This window comes from Leucopleurus acutus (genome assembly GCF_964270905.1).
Source record: "Leucopleurus acutus genome assembly, chromosome: 2".
NCBI lineage: Eukaryota > Metazoa > Chordata > Mammalia > Artiodactyla > Delphinidae > Leucopleurus > Leucopleurus acutus.
This window is the reverse complement of record NC_139143.1, coordinates 147,311,289-147,317,019: the sequence shown is the minus strand read 5'-3', so window position 1 is coordinate 147,317,019 and position 5,731 is coordinate 147,311,289. Positions and strand designations below refer to the sequence as shown.

General features: G+C 39.2%; 1 pseudogene across 1 annotated transcript; it reads left to right on the top strand.

Moving 5' to 3' along the window:
• The first annotated feature begins 513 nt into the window (after positions 1-513).
• LOC309957324 (small ribosomal subunit protein uS8-like) lies at positions 514-940 on the top strand (annotated as a pseudogene). The gene has a single exon. The product of its transcript is annotated as a small ribosomal subunit protein uS8-like (transcript).
• The last annotated feature ends 4,791 nt before the right edge of the window (positions 941-5,731 follow it).

Below are 5,731 nucleotides of genomic sequence, written 5' to 3'. Positions count from 1 at the left end.
ACAAACTGGGGTTTATTCCAGGGATGCAAGGCTGGTTCAATGTTTGAAAATCAGTCAATGTAATCCACCATATTAACAGGCTAAAGGAAATTCACACAGTCATATCAATTGATACAGAAAAAGCATTTGACAAAGTTCAATTCACAATCATGAAAACTCTACAAAAAGTATAGAAATAGAGGGGGACTTCTCAACTTGCTAAGGAGCAACTACAAAAAATTCTACAGGTGACATTATACTTAATGGTAAAAAACCAAATGCTTTTCCCCTAAGGTTAGGAAAAAGGCAAGTATGCTCACTCTTACCACTCTCATTCAGCATACTACCAGAAATTCTAGCCAGCACAATAAAGCAAGAAAAAGAAATAAATGTCATATATATTTGAAAGGAAGAAATAAAACTGTCTTGATTTGCAGACAATATGATTGTCTATGTAGACAGCCCCAAGGAATCTACAAAAACAATTTCTCAAAACAAAACAAAAAGTCCTAGCTCTCTCAGCCACCTTTCCATGCTTCGCTAATGGTGTGAATGACTGTCCTGACTGATGCTCTCAAGAGCATCAACAGTGCCTAAAAGAGAGGCCAATGACAGGTTCTTATTAGGCCATGCTCCAAAGTCACCAACTGGTTTCTAACTGTGATGATGAAGCATGGTTACATTGGTGAATTTGAAATCATCGATGATCACAGGGCTGGGAAGATTGTTGTGAACCTCATAGGCAGGCTAAATAACTGTGGAATGATCAGCCTCAGATTTGATGTGCAACTCAAAGATCTAGAAAAATGGCAGAATAAACTGCTCCTGTCCCATCACTTTGGTTTCATTGTACTGACAACCTCACCTGGCATCAGGGACCATGAAGAAGCAAGACGAAAACAAACAGGAGGGAAAATCCTTGGATTCTTTTTCCAGGGATGTAATACATACATGCAAATAAAATGCCCCAGAGGAAAAAAGAAAAATCTTAGAACAAATAAGTTCAACAAGGTAGCAGTTTACAAGATGAACACACCAGGAAAATCTACAAACAAAATATATGTGGAAACTGAAATTAAACTGAAATTAAACACACAATACCATTTACAATAGCTCCACAGAAAATTAAATACTTAGATATAAATCTGACAAAACACATACAGGATCTGTATGCTAAAAATTATAAAATACAGATGAAAGAAAACAAAGAAGATCTAAACAAATGAGAGATATACCATTTCATTTATTGTTCATTTATTGAAACTCAACATAGTAAAGATTTTAATTCTCCTCAAATTGATCTACAAGCTTAATGAAATTCCTATCAAAGTCCCAGCAAGCATTTTTTTATATTAGAGAAGCTTATTTAAAACTTTATGTCAAGCTAAAAGAACTAGAATAGCTAAAACAAGTTTGAAAAGGAACAGTAGCAATGTCAGAGGAATCACTCTATTTGATGTTAAGTTTACTATATGGCTACAGTAGTGAAGACAGTGCGCTACTGATAGAAAAACATATAGATCAATGGCACAAAATAGAGAACCCAGAAATAGACACACACAAATATGCCCAAGCGATTTTTGACAAAGTTGCAAACGCAATTCAATGGAAGAAGGCTAGCCTTTTCAACAAATGGTGCTAGGGCAATTGGACACCCTAAAGCAAAAAAATAAAAATAAAAATAAAAGAACCTTGAGCTAATCCTTACAGAATTAACTCAAAATAGGTCCAAGATTTAAATGTAAACATAAAACCACAAAACTTTTAGATAAAACATAAAAAATCTTCAGGACTTAGGATGAAGTAAAGACTTCTTAGACTTCACACCAAGAGCACAATCCAAAAAAAAAACCAAACCCAAAAAAAAGAGAATATGATAAATTTGACTTCATCAGAATTAAATACTTTTACTCTGTGAAGACTTTGTTAAGAAGATGAAAAGATAAGCTACAGCTTGGGAGAAAATATTTGCAAATCACGTATCTAGCAAAGGGCTACGTTCTAGAACATACAAAGATCACTCAAAATTCAACAGTACAAACGATCCAGTTAGAAAATGGGCAGAAGACATGTAGAGACATTTCACTGAAGTACAGATGACAAATAAGCACATGAATAGATGTTCAACATCATTAGCCGTTAGGGAAATGTAAATTACAACCACAAATAAAATATCACTATATGTTTATCAGAATGGCAGAAATAAAAATTAGTGATAACACCAAATGCTGGTGAGGATACAGAAAAACTGGGTCACTAATCATACATTGCTGGTGGGAACGTAAAAGGTACAGCCACTCTAGAAAACAGCAGTTTCTTTTAAAACCAAAAAATCACTTACAGTACAATGCAGCAGTCTCACTCCTGGGCATTTATTCCAGAGAAATGACCACTTATGTTCATGTAAAAACCTGTACAAGAATGTTCATATTATTCATAATACCTAAACCCTGGAAACAACCCAGATGTCCTTCAGTGGATGATAAACAGGGCATTTATTCCAGAGAAATGAAAACTTATGTTCATGTAAAAACTTGCACATGAATGTTCATATTATTCATAATAGCTAAACACTGGAAACAACCCAGATATCCTTTAATGGATGATAAACTATGGTACATACATACCATGGAATACTACTCTGCAATAAAAAGAAACAAAGTATTGACATAAACAACCAGGTGGATGGATCTCAGGGAAATTATGCTGAGTCAAAAAAGCCAATTTCAAATGGTTACATACTGTATGCTTCCATTTATATAATATTCTTTAACTGTTGTAAATATAGAGATGGAAAACAGATTAGTGGCTGCCAGGGATTAGGGCTTTGGGGGAAGTGGGAAGAGTGGCTACAAAGGAGTTACATGATGGAACAGTTTTGCATCTTCATTGTGGTGGTGGTAAGACTACTCCTGTTATAAAATCACCTCAAAATATAGACACGCACACACACACACATACACACACACACACACACACACACAAGTACAACTATAGAACTGTTGAAATCTGGATAAGCTCTGTGGGTGGCAGCAATGTCAATTTCATGGTGTCATTATTGTACTATATTACATATAGGTACTCTATATATTGTATGTATATAGTTATATAAGTTACTAACATAGGGTGAGGAGGGGTGAAGTTTCAGGAGACCTGTCTGTACAGTTTTATGCAATTCCTGTGAACCTATAATTATCTCAAAATAAAAAGTTAAAAAATGTAAATCAGATCATATCAGATCTCTTACTTAAAATCAGTAGGAGACTTACTAATCAGAATTAAAAGAAAATTCAAGTTCCTTCCCTTATGTCATCTTCTCCCTAACTACGTCTCTGACCTTATCTCACTCTCCATCTTATTAGTAAAGCCACGCACATCTTCTTTTGCCTACTCTGTGCTCTTTCACATGCCCAAGATGTTTCACTTGTTTCCTTCCTGGAAAGCTCCTCACATATCTCATCTGCATGTCTTATCATTCAGACTCACCACAGTCACCTCCTTAGAGAACCTTCCCTTTGCCCCCAGTCTAAAGCATCCCCATCCACTCTGTTACCCTCCATGACATTACACAGTTCATTCCTTCCTAGCACCTGCCATTATCTGAATTTACCTTTGATCTTTGTTTATCAACTGTCTTCCTCCTTTGGAATGTAAACTCTATTAGAACTGGGGTCATGCTGTCCTATCTCTAGCGGTTTAGACAGTGTCTGGTCCTCAACTCCAAGGGTCTTCCCCCCTCCCCCCCACACACAATAAGCAGCATTCCTCTTGCCCTTCAGGTTCTGAACAACTTCAAGAAATATAATAAAAGGGTAAAGACAGAAGTGAAAATATCACCTATATTACCAGTAGGGGCTAATTTGGAAGCATAGCCTAGGCAAAGCTAACTGGTTGTGGAATTAGGCAGCCTTACCCATTGGGTCCCAGCCAACTCTGGGCTGGATTAAGCCCTCCTTCTCCAGCACATGGAACATAAATGCATGCTAAATATTTTGTAAAGGAAAGAGGGAAGAAATAAAGGCTGTGACAAATCTCTGAGTCCTCTCTCGTATTGGGTTTGGGAATAAGGCACAGAGGCCTGCTGATTTAAGGATACCGGGCCCAGACGGAGGATAGGGTGAAGGTTAGAGACACAGGTAGGAGGCAGCCCATAGAAAATCTCACATGCCGAGGCATTAGGAAGCTGTTCAAAAGGAAGTTGGGGAGATGGTACATCTTTTAATCCAATTCCATCAGCTCATTTATTTTGGTGCTATTTTCATTATTTGGGGGGGGGGAAGGTGTGAGTGATTGCTTTTCCTATGACTAAGTTCACATCAGTACTCGACACAGGTACAGTATTAAGCAATCCATCAGCCTTAATAGAGTTTATGTCTTTCCCATAACTTTCTTGTCTCAAAAATAGTAAAAGCACGCCTGACATGCCTACTTGTCAGCTACTATAAGGTGCCACATTAATTGGAAGTGGAATTTAAAAAAAGGTAACTCATGAGTTCCAAACCATCACCACAGTATTTCCTTTAATGGAAAAATGAAAGTTTTGGGGAGCCAGATAGTTATATTGTCTGGAGCAGTCTGGCTACAGTCATGAATAAGAGATTTTAAAAAGGTGAGTGTGAGCAGAATCAGAGGAAAGGAATACAGGATATTCAGAAGTATGAGGGATAAACAATACAGCAAACTTGAAAAAGAAAACCTTTAAGAAAGATGAAATGATGGCGCTTCCCTGGTGGCACAGTGGTTAAGAATCTGCCTGCCAATGCCGGGGATACGGGTTCGAGCCCTGGTCCGGGAAGATCCCACATGCCACGGAGCAACTAAGCCCGTGCGCCACAACTACTGAGCCTGCGCTCTAGAGCCCGCGAGCCACAGCTACTGAAGCCCACGTGCCACAACTACTGAAGCCTGTGCGCCCTAGAGCCTGTGCTCCGCAGCAAGAGAAGCCACCGCAATCAGAAGCCCGCGCACCGCAACGGAGTAGCCCCCGCTTGCCACAACTAGAGAAAGCCCGTGTGAAGCAACAAAGACCCAACGCAGCCAAAAATAAATACATAAAATAGGGCTTCCCTGGTGGCGCAGTGGTTGAGAGTCCGCCTGCCGATGCAGGGGACGCGGGTTCGTGCCCTGGTCTGGGAAAATCCCACATGCCGCGGAGTGGCTGGGCCCGTGAGCCATGGCCGCCACTGAGCGGCGCGTCCAGAGTCTGTGATCCGCAACGGGAGAAGCCACAACAGTGAGAGGCCCGCGTACCGCAAAAAAAAAAAAAAAAAAAAAAAATTAGTTAAAAAAAAGAACAAGATGATGCTAATATTTAAAAAAAAAAAAAAGATGAAATGATGTCTCTATTCTGAACCACCACCATCATCAAATGGCCACAATGTGTGTTGGACACACACCCAACTTTCTCTTGACAGTTTCCCCATTATTTCTCCAGATATATATGTGTAAAGATAAATTTAAAAATATAATACATATATTTCTATTTTTCCAGTTTGTCCTGTGCCTACTGAGCAAGCTTAAGCCCACGTGTATGCTCTGCTCTGTCAAATGCTTCTGTGTGCATGTGTGTGTTGTGTGCGTGTGTGTGTGTGTGTGTTTATACACTGGGGAAATAGGAGTGAGAGGTGCTGTGTGTAAAAACTGTGTTTTGGCGTCATTTTAGGATTTTAAAGAGTTGTAATGGGTCACTAACAGCTTGGGGTACTAGTTTTTCTCCTTGTTTCCCTGTGGAAGAAGAGATCCAGAGCCCCAG